We start from the raw sequence: 17,497 nt of genomic DNA on the forward strand, positions 1-17,497 counted from the left end.
AGTTACTGGGGCCGGTCCACAGGGCACTAGTGCGGTACAGATTAGAATCACAGATGCGAGAAGGGGCTGCAGACTTCGTTTTTCAAGCACTTTTTTTTTTTTAATTTTGTTCATTTGCTTATTTTCATTTTATTTGAAAGGCAGATAAACCAAGAGAGAACTACTTAAATACAGATGGGTTTCCACGTGCTTGTTCACTGTCTAAATGCTGGCATCTGCCAGGACTGGGTCAGGCTGAAGCCAGGAGCCAGGAACTCCTGGGTCTCCCATGTGGGAGGCAGGGACCCATCATCCTCTGCCTCCCAGGGTGTGCATTAGCAGGGAGCTGGTTCAGAAGCACAGAGTCGCTGGGACTGGAACCAGGAAGTCTCACAGCGGGTGCAGACACCCAAGGTAATGACTTAAGTTGCTGTACCACTGCACCGAATGCCTGCCCCAAGCGCTTTATTTTAAAACATTTCAGGCCGGCGCTGCAGCTCACTAGGCTAATCCTCTGCCTGTGGCACCAGCACCCCGGATTCTGGTCCCAGTTGGGGCTCCAGATTCTGTCCCGGTTGCCCCTCTTCCAGTCCAGCTCTCTGCTGTGGCCCAGGAAGGCAGTGGAGGGTGGCCCAAGTCCTTGGGCCCTGCACCCCATGGGAGACCAGGAGAAGCACCTGGCTCCTGGCTCTGGATCTGCAGAAGCAGCCATTTGGGGGGTGAACCAACAGAAAAGAAAGACTTTTCTCTCTGTCTCTCTCTCTCACTGTCTAACTCTGCCTGTCAAAAAAAATTTTTTTTCAAAAGGAGCCTTTTAAAACTGCTTGGGGGGTTTCACCTAGAAAGAAATTGGATCTGGCTGCTTCTAAGATAGGAAGAGCTGGGCTGGCATGACGGGAGGAGGTGGGGTGTGCCATTTGCTCACGAAATGTGCTCTTTCTTTCACAGCTGGCCCCATCACTCGCCACTGAAGTGCCCTTACCTACTAAAGTCATTTACTTTTCCCGTTTGGCCCAGTGGGCATTTGCAGTCCAGCCTCTGTAAGTCTTGCAGGACAGGCCCTCATGTGGCTTTGGAGAACTAGCCACTTCTGCAGAGCTCTCTCTGTACAGAAGAGGTCCCTGCAAGCAGATTAACCCTCAGGAGCTGGGAAGAGCACTGGTGACTGCACTGGCCTCCTTTAACACACAGTGGAAGGAATTTCAGAATGGGCTCTAGACAGATGTAGACAGATGAGGCTGGGAGGGGTCAACATGGGGTTGTCGGTAGGCGCTCTCAGGGTTATACCGTGGTGCAGGATGTGGGCCTCGCTTCAGAGACGGACTAGCAGGACTGTGTTGGTTGTATTCCAGACTTCCAGACTGAGGGCTGGTTTTGGTCTAGAAATCTCCAGGTGTATTTCTAGGATATGTTTATTTCCTCTCATGGGGGCAGGGTCACATGATATTACCTGGGGAAGGCCAGCCAAGAAAGGGGAAGAGGAATCTTTTTTTTTTTTAAGATTATTTATTTGAAAGGCATAATTATATAGAGGGAGAGAGAGAGAGAGAGAGAGAGCAACAGCTGGAGCTGGGCTGATCCAAAGCCAGGAGCCAGGAGCTTCTTCTGGATCTCCCACATAGGTACAGGGCCCAAGGACTTGGGCCATCCTCTACTGCTTTCCCAGGCCATAGCAGAGAGCTAGATTGGAAGTGGAGCAGCTGGGACTTGAACCAGCGCCCATAGGAGATGCTGGCAGTGCAGGTGGCGGCTTTACCTGCTCTGCCTCAGCTCCGGTCCAGGAAGGGGGAATCTTATGGAATTCTGGAGCATACCTCCTGCCTATGCTTGATATCGTGTGAGACGGTGGAGTCCAGCTGCAGCCTCCCCATCTGGTTGCTTGTCACAGACCAAATACTTGAGCTGGGGGGACTTAATTCTGAGGTCTTTGGGCTCAGAAAGTCTTGGTGAAGAATGAGATGGAAGTGTGCTGACACCACCAAGTAATCAATCATTGTCTGCCAGCCATCATGGCTGCACTTTTACACAGGTCTGCCTCCTTCTGGCTGCTGTTCAAGGTGGCCGTCACTCTAATCCTACAAATAAGATACAGAAGCTTAGGTGCAGCCTAAGCACAAGGTCACCAGCCAGCAAAGACAAGCACGTGTTCTTTCCTCACTGCATAATTCTCCTTCTCAGTGCAGTGAGACTCTTGAAGACTCCAAGCAGCCAGAATGGGGCCGAGTGGACTTCAGAAGAGTTTTGGCCAATAACAAAATCAGCAGGCTGGTTTGTAACTGAAAGAGTACTGGACTCAGAGTCACAGGTGATGGGTTGGATTATGGCTTCTTCCACTTAGTAAGCATGCGGGGCCTCCCAGGGTCATGGAAGATGATGTGAGTGAAGGTGCTTCCTAAGCTGTACAGGTGGAAGGTGTGACTGTTGTCATCACCCTCTTTCAAATGTAAAGTCACTGCTTTGCATCCATCTACACCAGAATCTGAGCTGGGTTGGGTGAGGAGATTACAGGAAGTCTTGTACCACACCCTTGCACGGGCTGTCCTTGGGAAGAGAGAATACAGCGAACTTTGTGGGACCAGAGGCCTGCAGTGAGTGTGGCAAAGTGGAAACAACTGCAGGCAATGAGAAGATCTTAGTTCTGGGCTTTCATTCCGTCTTATTTCAGCCATGTTATTAAGGACTACTAAAAATCACCAGAGTCAGCCGGCGCCGCGGCTCACTAGACTAATCCTCCGCCTTGCGGCGCCTGCATACTGGGTTCTAGTCCCGGTCTCCCAGTCAGGGCGCCGGATTCTGTCCCGGTTGCCCCTCTTCCAGGCCAGCTCTCTGCTGTGGCCCGGGAGTGCAGTGGAGGATGGCCCAAGTGCTTGGGCCCTGCACCCCATGGGAGACCAGGAGAAGCACCTGGCTCCTGCCTTCGGATCAGCGTGATGCGCCGGCCGCAGTGTGCTGGCCGCGGCGGCCATTGGAGGGTGAACCAACGGCAAAGGAAGACCTTTCTCTCTGTCTCTCTCACTGTCCACTCTGTCTGTCAAAAAAAAAAAAAAAAAAAAATCATCAGAGTCGAGAAGGCATTTGGTGCAGCAGTTAAGACTCACCTGGAGATGCCTGCATCCGGTTCCAGCTGATGCTCATGCTGGGAGGCAGCAGGTGTTGAGTACAATACTCAGACCTCTACTACTCATGTGGGAGACTAGAATTGAGTTCTGGGCTCCTGGCTTTGTCCTGGCCCAGCCCTGGCTGTTGTGGGCATTTGGGGAGTGAACCAACAGAATGAGCATCTCTGTGTCTATCTGTTTAATTATGTCCTGGTTGCAGTTCTACCTTCATTTCTCTTTCAGTCCTCGAATAGAAGCAGTACCCTAAAGGCACAATGCATATAGAACAGTAGAAAGTGAAGCAAGAGGGCAGAATAATCTAACAAAGGGTGGCCCTGGACAATCTGCAGTGGGCTGTGTCTGGCACTTTCTCAGCAGGGGTTCCCAACTGAGCTTTCCCAGTAGAGCTTGTCCCTCCCCTTTCTTGTCATCCCACCCTACCCCACAGGCCCAGACGTTTGGCTTTAATAAATTTAGCACAAAGCTGTCCTTCGAAGGAGTCCTCTTGGCTGAGCCTCAATCCGTAACTCCTTCCAGCTGGCCAGGTTTCCTGAGGAAGTGCTCTGTGCATGCCAGGACTGTGTCTCCATCTTCTTTCCTCCAGTGGCGCACTGAGGCCTGTGCACACATGGACCAGTCATCCCGTTCTCTCACATGCCACACCCTCCGTAGTCTCTCCGTGGCACTTGGCTGTGCTGCCCACTCTCCCTAGTTTCATGGACTCAGTTCGTGGCCTTCTACTCTCCCTTTATACACCCTTTTTTAGATATTAGGCCTCCCATAGGCAGGAAGACTGTGGTCTCTCTTCCTGAGAGATCTAGTTTTTCATCATGGTTACTTCTAGCCATGTGACCTTGAACACATTACTACTATTTGTTGAACCTTAGTTTTCTTTTGTTTTTAAATTTCTTTTAAAGATTTATTTATTTGAAAGGCCAAGTTACAGAGGGAGAGAAACAGAGAGAAGAGAGAGAGAGAGAGAGTCTTCCATCCTTTAGTTCACTCCCCAAATGGTAGCAACAGCCAGAGCTGGGCAAATCTGAAGTCTGGAGCCAGGAGCTTCTTCTGGACCCCCACATATTTAGCAGAGGCCCAAGGACTTGGGCCATCCTTTGCTGCTTTCCCAGACACCTTAGCAGGGAGCTGGATCAGAAGTGAGCAGTCAGGACTCGAACAGCATCCATATGGGGTGCTGGCATTGCAGGTGCAGCTTAGCCCTCTATGCCACAGTGCCAGTCCCGAACCTTAGTTTCTTTATAATATTTTAATAAAACCTTTCAACTGAGTGGTCTCAGAACCTGTCTCATCATTAGGCTTACCTGATAACTCACAATTAGTTTTCCAGCCTTTACCCAAGACCTACTTAACTGGGTTTGAGATCCTTTGACCTACTTCTCTTGAGATTTTTTTTTTTTTTTTTGACAGGCAGAGTGGACAGTGAGAGAGAGAGACAGAGAGAAAGGTCTTCCTTTGCCATTGGTTCACCCTCCAATGGCCACCGCGGCCGGCGCGCTGCGGCCGGCACACCGCGCTGATCCGATGGCAGGAGCCAGGAGCCAGGTGCTTTTCCTGGTCTCCCATGGGGTGCAGGGCCCAAGCACTTGGGCCATCCTCCACTGCACTCCCTGGCCACAGCAGAGGGCTGGCCTGGAAGAGGGGCAACCGGGACAGAATCCGGCGCCCCGACCGGGACTAGAACCCAGTGTGCCGGCGCCGCTAGGCGGAGGATTAGCCTAGTGAGCCGCGGCGCCGGCTCTTGAGATTATTATGCAGGGGTGCAGACCATCCAGCAGATGGGCTGCATCCAACCAAAGAAATCAAGTGATCTGGCCCTGCCAGGCAACCACAGGCAGGACTCAAAATTCAGTAAGTCTATAGCAGGCTAATTTTTTTTTTTTTTTTTTGACAGGCAGAGTGGACAGTGTGAGAGAGAGACAGAGAGAAAGGTCTTCCTTTTTCCCATTGGTTCACCCCCCAATGGCTGCTGCTGCCGGCGCGCTGCGGCTGGCGCACCGCCCTGATCTGAAGCCAGGAGCCAGGTGCTTCTCCTGGTCTCCCATGTAGGTGCAGGGCCCAAGTACTTGGGCCATCCTCCACTGCCCTCCCAGGCCACAGCAGAGAGCTGGCCTGGAAGAGGGGCAACCGGGACAGAATCCGGTGACCTGACCAGGACTAGAACCTAGTGTGCCAGCGCCACAGGCGGAGGATTAGCCTAGTGAGCCGCGGCTCTGGCCCAGGCTGATTTTTTTTAAGATTTATTTATTTATTTGAAAGTCAGAGTTACACAGAGAGAGGAGAGGCAGCGGGGCGGGGGGGGGAGAGCTTCCATCAGATGGTTCACTCCCCAATTGGCTGCAACAGCCAGAGCTGTGCCGATCCGAAGCCAGGATCCTGGAGTTTCTTCTGGGTCTCCCACGTGGGTACAGGGGCCCAAGGACTTGGGCCATCTTCTACTGCTTTCCCAGGCCATAGCAGAGAGCTGGATTGGAAGTGGAGGAGCCGGGTCAGCACCCATATGGGATGCTGGTGCTTCAGGCGAGGGCTTTAACCCGCTGCGCCACAGCGCTGGCCCTGAGCAGGCTAATTTTTAAGTTGATAATTTTTGTATGACTTACAGATGATGTTGTAAATATCTACATGACCCTTGGCAGAAAAAAAAACATTCCCTATCAGTGAAGTTTCAATGAGATTATGTATGAAAAGTGGGTATCACAGTGCCTGTCTATAGGTATTCAATAAGTGGTGGTTATTAGAAGTATCAACTTCGTTAATTCCTTCCTTTAGCAGTCACTGAGTGTTTACTGTGTGCACGGCTCTGGAATAGGTGCTAGGAATGAGGCCAACGAGGACTCTGCCTGCAGGGGGCTTGCAGAGATTAAACAGCTGATTACACAGCTAATTATAATTGTGACAAATGCTCTGACAGGGAGTACAAATTGTTGTGGTGCATATTACAAACGGCCTGACCAATATTGATGATACTCAAATCTCCATTTCCAATTTTGCAACTCCAAACTTACAGATACAGCTGCCAGTTGGACAGCTCCTCATGAGTACTTGATGTTTTCTAATGCTGAAGATCCAAGAGTGAACTTATTCCCCCAACCCTCCCACTCCACATCTGATCTTGACTTTTATGTCTCACCCCTGTTGTACTGCCTCTGCAATTCTCTCTTCCTGGAATTTCATTCCCTGTCCCTACTTCACTATTGGAATTCTTAAGGCTCCTCTTTGAAACCTTTGCTGGTGGGCCCTCCTTCTTGTGAATGCCCCTCCCCCTCCACATAGCCTTTAAGCACTCACCTGGCTCATAATAGCAAACGTCTTCTGCTGCAGTGGTCTGTTTGCTTTTTCTAAACTGAACTGGAAGCGCCTTGAATGCAATTTGTTGTCTACAGCTATGGGTCTCTCCCAACATTATTACTGTATTAAATCCATGAGAGCTTAAAAAAAAAAAAAAAAAAGGTTGAAAGCACTTTCCTGTACAACCACTTGGGATAAGTCTTGGGTGTGATGCCAACAATGTGCTCCATAAAAGAAAACAAATCAGCAAATTAAATTCCATCAAAATAACATCTTCTCTGTAAAAGACTATATTAAGAAAATGAGGGGGGCTGGCGCTGTGGCGCAGTAGGTTAATCCTCTGCCTATGGCGCTAGCATCTCATATGGGTGCCAATTCTAGTCCTGGCTGCTCCACTTTCAATCCAGCTCTCTGCTGATGGCCTGAGAAAACAGTAGAAGATGCCTCAAGTGTTTGGGCCCCTGCACCCACATGGGAGACCCGGAGAAGCTCCTGGCTCCTGGCTTCAGATCAGCCTAGTTCCGGCTGTTGTGGCCATTTGGGGAGTGAACCAGTGGATGGAAGACTTTTCTGTCCCTCCCTCTCACCATCTGTAACTCTAGTTGTCAAATAAATAAATAAAATCTTTTAAAAAATATATGAGGGGCTATAATTGTAGCACAGCATGTTAAGCTTCAGCCTGCAGCGCCACCTGCTCCACTTCTGATCCAGCCCCCTGCTAATGCACCTGGGAAAGCAGCAGAAAATGACCCAAGTACCTGGGGGCTGCACCCATGTGGGAGACCCAAAAGAAGCTCCTGGCATCAGCCTTGCACAGCCCTGGCCTTTGTGGCCATTTTGTGGGTAAGCCAGCAGATGGAAGATCTCTCTCTCTCTCTCTCTGTCTCTCCCTCTCTTTCTCTCTGTAACTCTACTTTTCAAATAAGTAAACAAATCTTTAAAAAAAAGATGAAAAGACAAGCCACAGATTGGGAGAAAATATTTACAAATCATAGCAAAAAATTGTATCAAGAATAAAGATCTCTCTACAAAAAAAAAAAAAAATTCCAACTAGAAAATGGGCAAAAGACTTGAACAGACTTTTTTTCTTTTCTTTTCTTTTCTTTTCTTTTCTTTCTTTCTTTTTTTTTTTTTTTAAGATTTGTTTTATTTATTTGAAAGACAAAGTTACAGAGAGAGCTAGAGACAGAGAGCGGTCTTCATTCCTGTTTTCACTCCCCAAATGGCCACAGTTGCTGGAGCTGAACCGATCTGAAGCCAGGTGCTAGGATCTTGTTCTGGGTCTCCCATGTGGATATAGGGGCCCAAGCACTTGGGCCATCCTCCAGTGTTTTCCCAGGCATATTAGCAGGGAGCTGGATCGGAAATGGAACAGCCAGGATTCAAATCAGTGCCCACATGGGATGCCGGCCCTGTAGGCCGGGGTTTAACCCACAGCACCACAGTGCCAGCTCCTGAACAGACATTTTACCAAAAGAAATTTCCAGATGGCAAATAGATGCATAGAAATTGGTCCAATATCACTAGTCATTGGGGAAATTCAATTAAGACTACAATGAAGCAACGTCACAAACCTACTCCAGTGGCTACAACACAAAGTGCTGACAATACCAAGTGTTTTCAAGGATCCAGAATAGGTTGCTCTCTTATTTATTGCCAGTGAAAATGTAAACTCTTACAGGTACCCTGGAAAAGTAGTTTGGCAGTTTTTAAAAAAGACTTATTTATTTATTTGACAGGCAGATTTACAGAGAGGCAGAGGCAGAGAAAGAGAGAGAGGGAGGTCTTCCATCTTCTGGTTTACTCCCTAAATGGCCACATGGCCAGAGCTGGGCTGATCCAAAGCCAGGAGCCTGGAGTTTCAGGGCCTCCCACGTGGGTTCAGGGGCCCAAGCACCTGGGCCATCTTTTACCACTTTCCCAGGCCATAGCACAGAGCTGGATCAGAAGTGGAGCAGCTGGGACTCGAACTGCCGCCCATATGGGATGCTAGCTTTAATCTGCTGCACCACAGCGCTGGCCCCTATTTCTTTCTTTCTTTTTTTTTCTCTCAAGATTTATTTTATTTATTTGAATAAGTTACAGAGAGAGGTAGAGACAGAGAGAAAGGTCTTCCATCTGCTGGTTCACTCCCTAAATGGCTGCAACAGTCAGAGCTGAGCCAACCCGAAGTCAGGAGCCAGGAGCTTCTTCTGGGTCTCCCATGTGTGTGCGGGGCCAAAGGATTTGGGTCATCCTCTACTGCTTTCCCAAATGCATTAGCAGGGAGTCGGATTGAAGTAGAGCAGCCAAGACTCAAACCAGTGCCCATATAGAATGCCAGTGCTGCAGGCTGGGACTTTAACCTGCTGTGCCACAGGGCCAGCCCCTTGGGAGTTTCTTATAAAGTTAATATACATTTATTGTGTGGCCCAGAAATCTCACTCCTGGGTATTTCGTCTAGAAAAACGAACACCTTGTTCTTACACAATAATCTGTACAAGAATGTACATGTAAAAGCTTCTTTATAATAGACTGAAACAGTGAGCAATCCAAATGTCCTTCAACAGGAGAATGGAAAAACAAACCATGATCCAGCTAGTATGATGGACTGTCGATACACACACAGCTTGGGTGAGTGACAAAGGCATATTGCTGGGTAATATTGCTGAATGTTCCATATTATGTGATTCCATTTGTATAGCAGTCTTGAAGTGACAAAATCATAGTGACGGAGAATAGTGATTGAGAGGGTGTAGGAGGGGGAGGGTGTGAGTATGAAGGGGTAATGTGGGGAAGTTTTTTCTGGTGATACAACAATTCTGTTACTCAAATCTATACACATAATACAAATTCATAGGTTGAAAGAGAGGGGCTGGGGCCAGCGCCATGGCTCACTTGGTTAAATCCTCTGCCTGCGGCGCCAGCACCCCATATGGGTGCTGGGTTCTAGTCCCGGTTGCTCCTCTTCCAGTCCAGCTCTCTGCTGTGGCCTGGGAGGGCAGTGGAAGATGGCCCAAGTGCTTGGGCTCTGCACCCGCATGCGAGACCAGGAGGAGGCACCTGGCTCCTGGCTTCAGCGCAGCGCCAGCCGCAGTGGCCATTTGGGGAGTGAACCAATGGAAGGAAGACCTTTCTCTCTGTCTGTCTCTCTCACTGTCTATGGCTCAACCTCTCAAATTAAAAAAAAAAAAAAAAAAAGGAAAAGAAAAGAGAGGGGGACTTAGTGAAATCCAGGTAAGGTCTATAGTTGAATTAATGTGTCAATGTCATTTTTTATAAAGTACCATGATTATGTAGGGTGTTGTTGTGGGGGAGCTGGGTATGTGGTACGTAAGAATTTTCTGCTCTCTTTGTGCAACTTTTTGTGAATCTTAAAACTATTTCAAAGTGAGATATACATAAGAATAGTTAGGAGATACATGCTAAAGTATTTAGGATTTGCAGTATTATGGTTTATGTAATTTACTGTCAAATGGTTTGGCAGAAACAGTACAGCACAGCACATGCATGTGCATATGCACACAGAGAAGGGAGAGAGAAGGCAAATGTGGCCAAAAGTTAACAGCTGCTGAATTTAGGTGAGGGGTGTTCAGATGTTAGTATTCAGGTTAGGAAAATCGATAGATAGGTAGGTAAGTAGATAAAGTGGGCAGAAAAGAAAGGGCCACCCAAATTTGTGATTGAACCAGTGACCTTCAGTCTAGTCTCTTCTAACTTGGGTTCTTTGTAAAGTTCTCTCTCTTCTTCCTTCTGCCCCCAAATAGGAAAATCCTGCTAATTTGGGGGTAACAGTATTCGATCAGCACTCTTGCTTGGTTAGAAGTACTTCAAGTCCTACTCCAATTCTTGATGTTGCCATAGTCACTTAGCAAATATTTACTGTATCCTGGCTATTTGCTGGCTTCTGGGATTACAGAAGTGATAAACATTGTTACTTTTCTCAGATCAATTTAATTTTTATTTTATTTTGTTTTGTTTTAAAGATTTATTTATTTATTTGAAAGTTAGAGATTCAGAGAAGCAGAGGCAGAGAGAGAGGTATTCCATCCGCTGATTCACTCCCTAAATAACTGCAATGGCTGGAGCTGGGTTGATCTGAAGCCAGGAGCCAGGAGCTTTCTCCAGGTCTCCCACATAGGTGCGGGGGCCTAAGGACCTAGGCCATCCTCTACTGCTTTCCCAGGCCATAGCAGAGAGCTGGATCAGAAGTGGAGCAGCCATGACCCGAACCAGCGCCCATGGGTTGCCATCACTGAAGGCGACAGCTTTACCCACTACATCACAGCACCAGCCCTTGAATTTAAATTTTTCTTTATTTGACAGGTAGAGTTTATAGACTGTGAGAGAGAAACAGAGAGAAAGGTCTTCCTTCCATTGGTTCACTCCCCAAATGCCCGCTACGTCTGGCGCTGCGCTGATCCGAAGCCAGGACTTGGGCCATCCTCCACTGCCTTCCCGGGCCACAGCTGGACTGGAAGAGGAGCAACCAGGACTAGAACCCGGTGCCCATATAGGATGCCAGCGCTGAGGCAGAGGATTAACCAAGTGAGTCATGGCACCGGCCCCCTTGAATTTAATTTTTAAAACAAACATAGAGGCTGGCACCGCGGCTCAATAGGTTAATACTCCACCTGCAGTGCCGGCACACCAGGTTCTAGTCCCGGTCAGGGCGCCGGATTCTGTCCCGGTTGCCCCTCTTCCGGGCCAGCTCTCTGCTGTGGCCAGGGAGTGCAATGGAGGATGGCCCAAGTGCTTGGGCCCTGCACCCCATGGGAGACCAGGAAAAGCACCTGGCTCCTGGCTTCAGATCAGGGCGGTGCGCCAGCCGCAGCGCGCTGGCCGCGGCGGCCATTGGAGGGTGAACCAACGGCAAAGGAAGACCTTTCTCTCTGTCTCTCTCTCTCTCACTATCCACTCTGCCTGTCAAAAAAAAAACAAAACGAAACATAGAATCATATATATGAAACTCATATACTGTGCTGAAACTTTCTTTTTTCATTTCATAAATTGTAGACTTTTCCAATCTTCTTATAGCTCAATCTACTTCCTTTTAAAAATATTTTTTCATTTATTTGAAAAGCAGAGAGAGAGAGAGAGAGAGAGATTGATCTTTCATCTGCTGATCTACTCCTCAGATGGTACCAACAACCAGGTCGAGGCCAGACCAAAGCCAGGAGCCAGGAACTCCATCCTGGTCTTCCACATGAATGGCAGGAGCTCAAGAACTTGGGGGCTGTCTTCCACTGCCTTCCCAGTGTTGTTAGGAGGAAGCTGGCCTGGAAATAGAGTAGCTGGGACCTGAACTAGCACTCCAAATTGGGATACTGGTATCACAAGTAGTGGTTTAAGCCACTGTGTCACATGGCGGCCCCCAACTTAATTATTTTTTAAAAGATTTATTTATTTATTTGAAAGAGTTAGAGAGAGAGGCAGAGGCAGAGGCAGAGAGAGAAAGAGAGAGAGAGAGGGGTCTTCCATCCACTGATTCACTCCCCAATTGGCTGCAACAGCCGGAGCTGCGCTGATCCAAAGCCAGGAGCCTGGAGCTTCTTCCGAGTCTCCCACATGGGTGCAGGGGCCCAAGGACTTGGGCCATCTTCTACTGCTTTCCCAGGCCACAGCAGAAAGCTGGATCAGAAGCGGAGCAGCCAGGACTAGAACCGGTGCCCATATGGGATGCCGGTGCTTCAAGCCAGGGCTTTAACCTGCTGCATCACAGTGCTGGCCCCCCAATTTAATTATTTTGATAAAGTTCAGCATCATGTTTACCTGTATGGATGTGCCATTATTAGTTTAATCTCTTGTTGGACTTTTATGTTGTTCTAGTTTTTCTCTATTAAAAACAATAATAGGGCGGTGCCGCGGCTCACTAGGCTAATCCTCCGCCTTGCGGCGCTGGCACACGAGGTTCTAGTCCCGGTCGGGGCGCCGGATTCTGTCCCGGTTGCCCCTCTTCCAGGCCAGCTCTCTGATGTGGCCAGGGAGTGCAGTGGAGGATGGCCCAAGTCCTTGGGCCCTGCACCCCATGGGGGACCAGCATAAGTACCTGGCTCCTGCCATTGGATAGGTGCGGTGCACTGGCCGCAGCGTGCCAGCCGCGGCGGCCATTGGAGGGTGAACCAACGGCAAAAGGAAGACCTTTCTCTCTGTATCTCTCTCTCACTGTCCACTCTGCCTGTCAAAAAGAAATAATCTAGTTTTTAAAAAAAGGGAAGACAGGGCCAGTGCTGTGGCATAGCATGTAAAGCTGCCACCAGCAGTGCCAGCATCCTGTATGGGCGCCAGTTTGAGTCCTGGCTGCTTTGCTTCTGATCCAGCTCTCTGCTATGGCCTGGGAAAGCAGTAGAAGATGGCCCAAGTCCTTGTGCCCCTGCACCCATGTGGGAAGACCCGGAAGAAGCTCCTGGCTCCTGGCTTCAGATCGGTGCAGCTCCAGCCATTGTGGCCTTTGGGGAGTGAACCAGTGGATGGACGACCTCTCTCTCTCTCTCTCTCTCTCTCTCTCTCTCTCTCAGCCTCTCCTTTTCTCTCTGTGTAACTCTGACTTTCAAATAATAAATAAATCTTTTTTTTAAAAAAAGAAATACAGTGTCTTGGTGAAATGCAACCTCCATCTCTACTTTGCCTTAATCAATTAACCAACCAAGATTTATTGAACACCTACATCTAGCTGAATGCTTGATGCTGTTTGTATCTATGTGGGAGAAGGTATTGACACAGTCACTACTTCAGCAAAGCTTATAATCAGTTGAAGAGATCTGGCTAACTTGAGGTCCTAACTTGAAGACTAAATGACTACAAACCATACATACTAAGTACTTAGAGGGAAGCCCACCCCCTTCTGTGTCTGATTTTGTCTACTTAATTTTTGCAGATGAATTTCTTTAGCCTCCATGAAAAGATTCTTGCAGAAGTATATCATTCAAGAAGATGGACGAGGGATGGGCATTGTAGACCAGTGGGTTAGGTTGCTGCTTGGGGTGCCTGCATCCCATTTTTCAGTGCTTGGGATCAAGTCCTGCCTTTGCTACCAATCCAACTTCCTGCTGATGCACATCCTTAGAGGCAGCAGGTGAATGGGTTGAGTACTGGGGTCCCTGACACCCATGTGGGAGACCAGATGAAATTCTGGGCTTCTTGTTTTGGCCTGGCCCAGTCCTGGCTATTGTGGGCATTTGGGGAGTGAGCCAGCAAATAGAAGATTCTCTCTTTCTCTCGTTCTCTCTCTCTTTTTCAAATAAATAAAAATGAGCTTCAGAAAGAATATGGGGGAATCCTGCCCCAAATGTCTAAAGAGGGGAAGAATGTTTTCAACAAAGAAACATGGAAGAACCTGACATCAAGCTAAGTAATACTCCTGTTTGTCCCTAGTCCATAAAGATTAAACTATTTATATATACCGCCTGGAAAATGAAAGGAAGTATGAGTCATGTTCATGGTTCAAATGATGGTAACTTCAATCTATGTGGTTGCAGTTTTGCTCACACATTTGTATTTATATAATTTTGTATTGCATTGCTGAATGCCCAGCCTTGTTTCCCTTCACTTGTTCTATATTTTTGCTTAAAGGGTTTTGTGCAATAGTGATAATCATTATTATCTAAAAATGCAGTTGAAGCAAAAGCTTCTAGTAAGAGAAAAGAAGAAAATAGAATTGTAACTCCAGAAAAGGAAAAGTTTGTATGATTTGTCTTTAGCAGCATTGGTGCTGCAGCCTATTTTTGTATCGGTAAATCTCTTTCTCTGTCTTTATCCCCTTCCCATCATCTCTCATCCTTTTCCCTTTTCCAGAATTTTCTGTTCATTCAGCTGCCTCCATGCACCAGGCTTAGCTGATTCCAGTTTTCCTGGGCCCCAGTATTAGGGGAAATGGGGAGGCTAGCCAGCCCAGATACTTTCAGCACCTCGGACAGCTCCCAGGAATTCCCGCTTGTTAGATTTCACAGACCGTCAGAATGGAAGTGAATCTGAGAAACCATTGGCCTACGCCTCTGCCCTTTGCTGATTCTCAGAGAAAGGATCCAAGTCAGCACATAGTTCATGCTTATTAACTTCCTGCTTGGGAGAAGGTACAAAGGACTTGGACGGCTCCACAGCATCTCCTGTGTTTACCTGTCTGCTGATGTCTGAACAAAAGCCTTCAGTTTATCTCTGCAGACTCATATGGACCACACTTTACATCCCCTGGAATGAGATAAGGCCTAAACACATATACTCTCTGGGAGAAGGAATAAAACAATTCTAGTTTGAAAATGAAAATAAACCCTCCTAAGGGATAATCTCCATGGGAACTAGTGGGAGAAAGAGCACTGGGGGCCCTAAAGGAATGGAGAGAGAATGGCAGAGTGGAGTGGGGAGGAGAGGTGTTCAGGGAAGTCTGGGGCCTCTGAAACAGGTGTGGTCATCCATACACAGTTCACACCGGTGTGCCCTGGGCATGCAGAGGGCTCACCCCATGCTTATAAGTGAGAACACAGAAGTCTCCCACTGTCTCCTCTTCCACATTGCCAACTGGAACTGGCATCCATATAGAATGCTGGTGCTGCAGGTGGAGGATTAGCCCATTATGCCACAGTGCCAGCCTTGCCTCGCCTCGCCTCGCCTCGCCTCTCCTCTCCTCTCCTCTCCTCTCCTCTCCTCTCCTCTCTTCTCTTCTCTTTTCTTTTCTTTTTAAAATATTTATTTAGTTACTTGAAAGTTACCAGATAAGGAGAGAGACACACACAGAGAGAGATCTTCTGTCTTCTGGTTCACTCCCTAGATGGCTGCTGTGGCCAGAGTTGGGCCGATCCAAAGCCAGGAGCCAGGAGCTTCCTTCAGGTCTCCCATGTGGGTGCAGGGGCCCAAGCACTTGGGCCATCTTCTGTTGCTTTTCCAGGCACATTAGCAGAGAGTTGGATCAGAAGTGGAGCAGCTAAGACTAGAACCATTGCCTATATGGGCTATGCCACGGCACTGGCCTTCAGATGGACCTCTTTTTTTTTTTTTTTTAAGTTTTACTTATTAATTTAAAAGGCAGAGAAACCAAGATCTTCCATCTGCTGGTTCAGTATCCGAATGTTTGTAGCTTCCAGGGCTGGGCCAGCAAAGCCAGGAGCTAGGAAGTCTGTCAGAGTCTCCCAAGTGTGTGGTAGAAACCTTAGTTATTGAACCATCACCTGCTGCCTCTGAGGTTAAATTGGAAGAGGGACCGGGACTCAGTCCCAGACACTCTGCTGTAGGATATGGGTTTCCCAAACTACAGCTTAACCCACTGTACCAAAGTACCCGCTCCCAGAGATTGGCCTTGACCCAGATTTCTCTAACTCCATCCTCCCTGTGTTCTTTTCATCACATTTTATCCTCATTTAATTTTGTGTGTGGGGCCAGCATTGTGGGGTAGCTGGTAAAGCGCTGCCTGCAGTGCCAGCATCCCATATGGGTGCTGGTTCAAGTCCCGGCTGCTCCACTTCTGATCCAGCTCTCTGCTATGGCCTGGGAAAGCAGTAGAAGATGGCCCAAGTCCTTGGGCCCCTGAACCCTCATGGGAGACCCGGAAGAAGCTCCTGGCTCCTGACTTTGGATCAGTGCAGTACCGGCCGTTGTTGCCAACTGGGGAGTGAATCAGTGGATGGAAGACCTCTCTCTCTCTCCTTGACTCTCCTTCTCTGTAAATCTTTCAAATAAAATTTAAAAAAAGTTTGTGTGTATGTATGTGTGTGTGCATGATAAAATATACATAAACATGAGGTTACCATTTTAACTGTTTTAGTTGTACAATTCAGTAACACCAGTTACTTTCACAGTGTTGTATAGTTGTATAGCCGTTATTACTGTTTCTAAAACTTCCTCATAATATCAAACAAAAATTGTATTCATTAAGAAATCACTCCTCATCCTCCTCCTCCAATCTCCTATAACCTCTATCCTGTTTTCTGTCTCTAAGAATATCACTATTTTAGATTCCTCATTAAGTGGAATCATGCAGTATTTGTCCTTCTGAGTCTGGGTTATTTCACTCACATTACTGTCTGCAAGATTCATCTATGTTGTAGCATGTGTTAGAATTTCATTTCTTTTTATAGTGTGACAGAGTCTTGTAGTTGCAAAGGACAGATTTACTAAGACCGCCCAAAGTAATACAGAGTTATTGTAAGCAACCTTAGAGAATTAAGGAAGACAGAAATCTTAGCTACATGCCTAGAAGTTCAGGAACAACCATATGGCTATATTTATTGGACTTAAATACAGTTTGGAATCTGATTAGGACAGCTCTGGGGACCAAAATATCTCATTGCTCTCTTAGTGGCAGGAAGTTGTTTCCTGATACTTGGCCATTATGTCAACACTGTAATGTTCTACTTAGTGATGTTCTCCAGTGTGGTCTGGTACTACCAAACAACTACTTCATGCTCTATGAAAAGAAACATTCAGACATTTTTTTTTTTTTTTTAGAAAAAGGGTTATTTATCTGAAAGGTAGAAAGAGAAAGAAACTGACTTCCATCTGCTGGTTCATTCCCTAGATGGCACAATGCTGGCTCCCATGTGGCTGGCAGGGGCCCAAGTACTTGAACCATCTTGCTATGTTTCTCCCAGGCACATCAGCAGAGAGCTGGATTGGAAGTGGAGTAGCTGGGACTCAAACCAGTGCTCTGATATGGAATGCTGGTGTCGCAAGCAGCACCAGCAGCTTAACCCTCTGTGCCACAACACCATCTCGAACTCTCAGACTTTTGCTACCTCCGCATTTCTACCATTTCAGTTATACATTATCTTATCTTATGTGCGCTTCATCTCCTGCTCCCAGTGCCAGCTGACAAATTTTCCCAAAATCTGGTTCTATTTTCTTTTTATTTTCTGTGCAAAAGACAGAAAGACAAGTGGAGACAGACAGACACACACACACACCGAAATTCTGTCCAGTGGTTCACTCCTCAGATGCTTGCAACAGCTGGGGCTAGGCCAGGGCAGGTAGGAGCCAGATTCAGTCCGGGTCTCTCACATGGTTGGCAGGGATGCAGGTACTTGAGCCATCACTGCTGCCTCCCTGAGCGTGCATTAGCAGGAAGCTGGAATCAGAAGTGGAGCCTGAACTTGAATCCAGGCACTCCAGTTTAGGATATTGTCATCCTAAGTGACATCTTTTTGTTGTTG

At 47.6% G+C, this 17,497-nt stretch overlaps 1 protein-coding gene across 1 annotated transcript in view; it reads left to right on the forward strand.

Annotated features, from left to right (window-relative positions):
- NT5C2 (5'-nucleotidase, cytosolic II) overlaps window positions 1-17,497 on the forward strand; it is a 178,688-nt gene that overhangs the window by 845 nt on the left and 160,346 nt on the right. The gene's annotated exons all lie outside the window — the stretch shown is intronic.

The sequence above is a fragment of the Oryctolagus cuniculus genome, chromosome 15 (assembly GCF_964237555.1).
Source record: "Oryctolagus cuniculus chromosome 15, mOryCun1.1, whole genome shotgun sequence".
Taxonomy (NCBI): Eukaryota; Metazoa; Chordata; class Mammalia; order Lagomorpha; family Leporidae; genus Oryctolagus; species Oryctolagus cuniculus.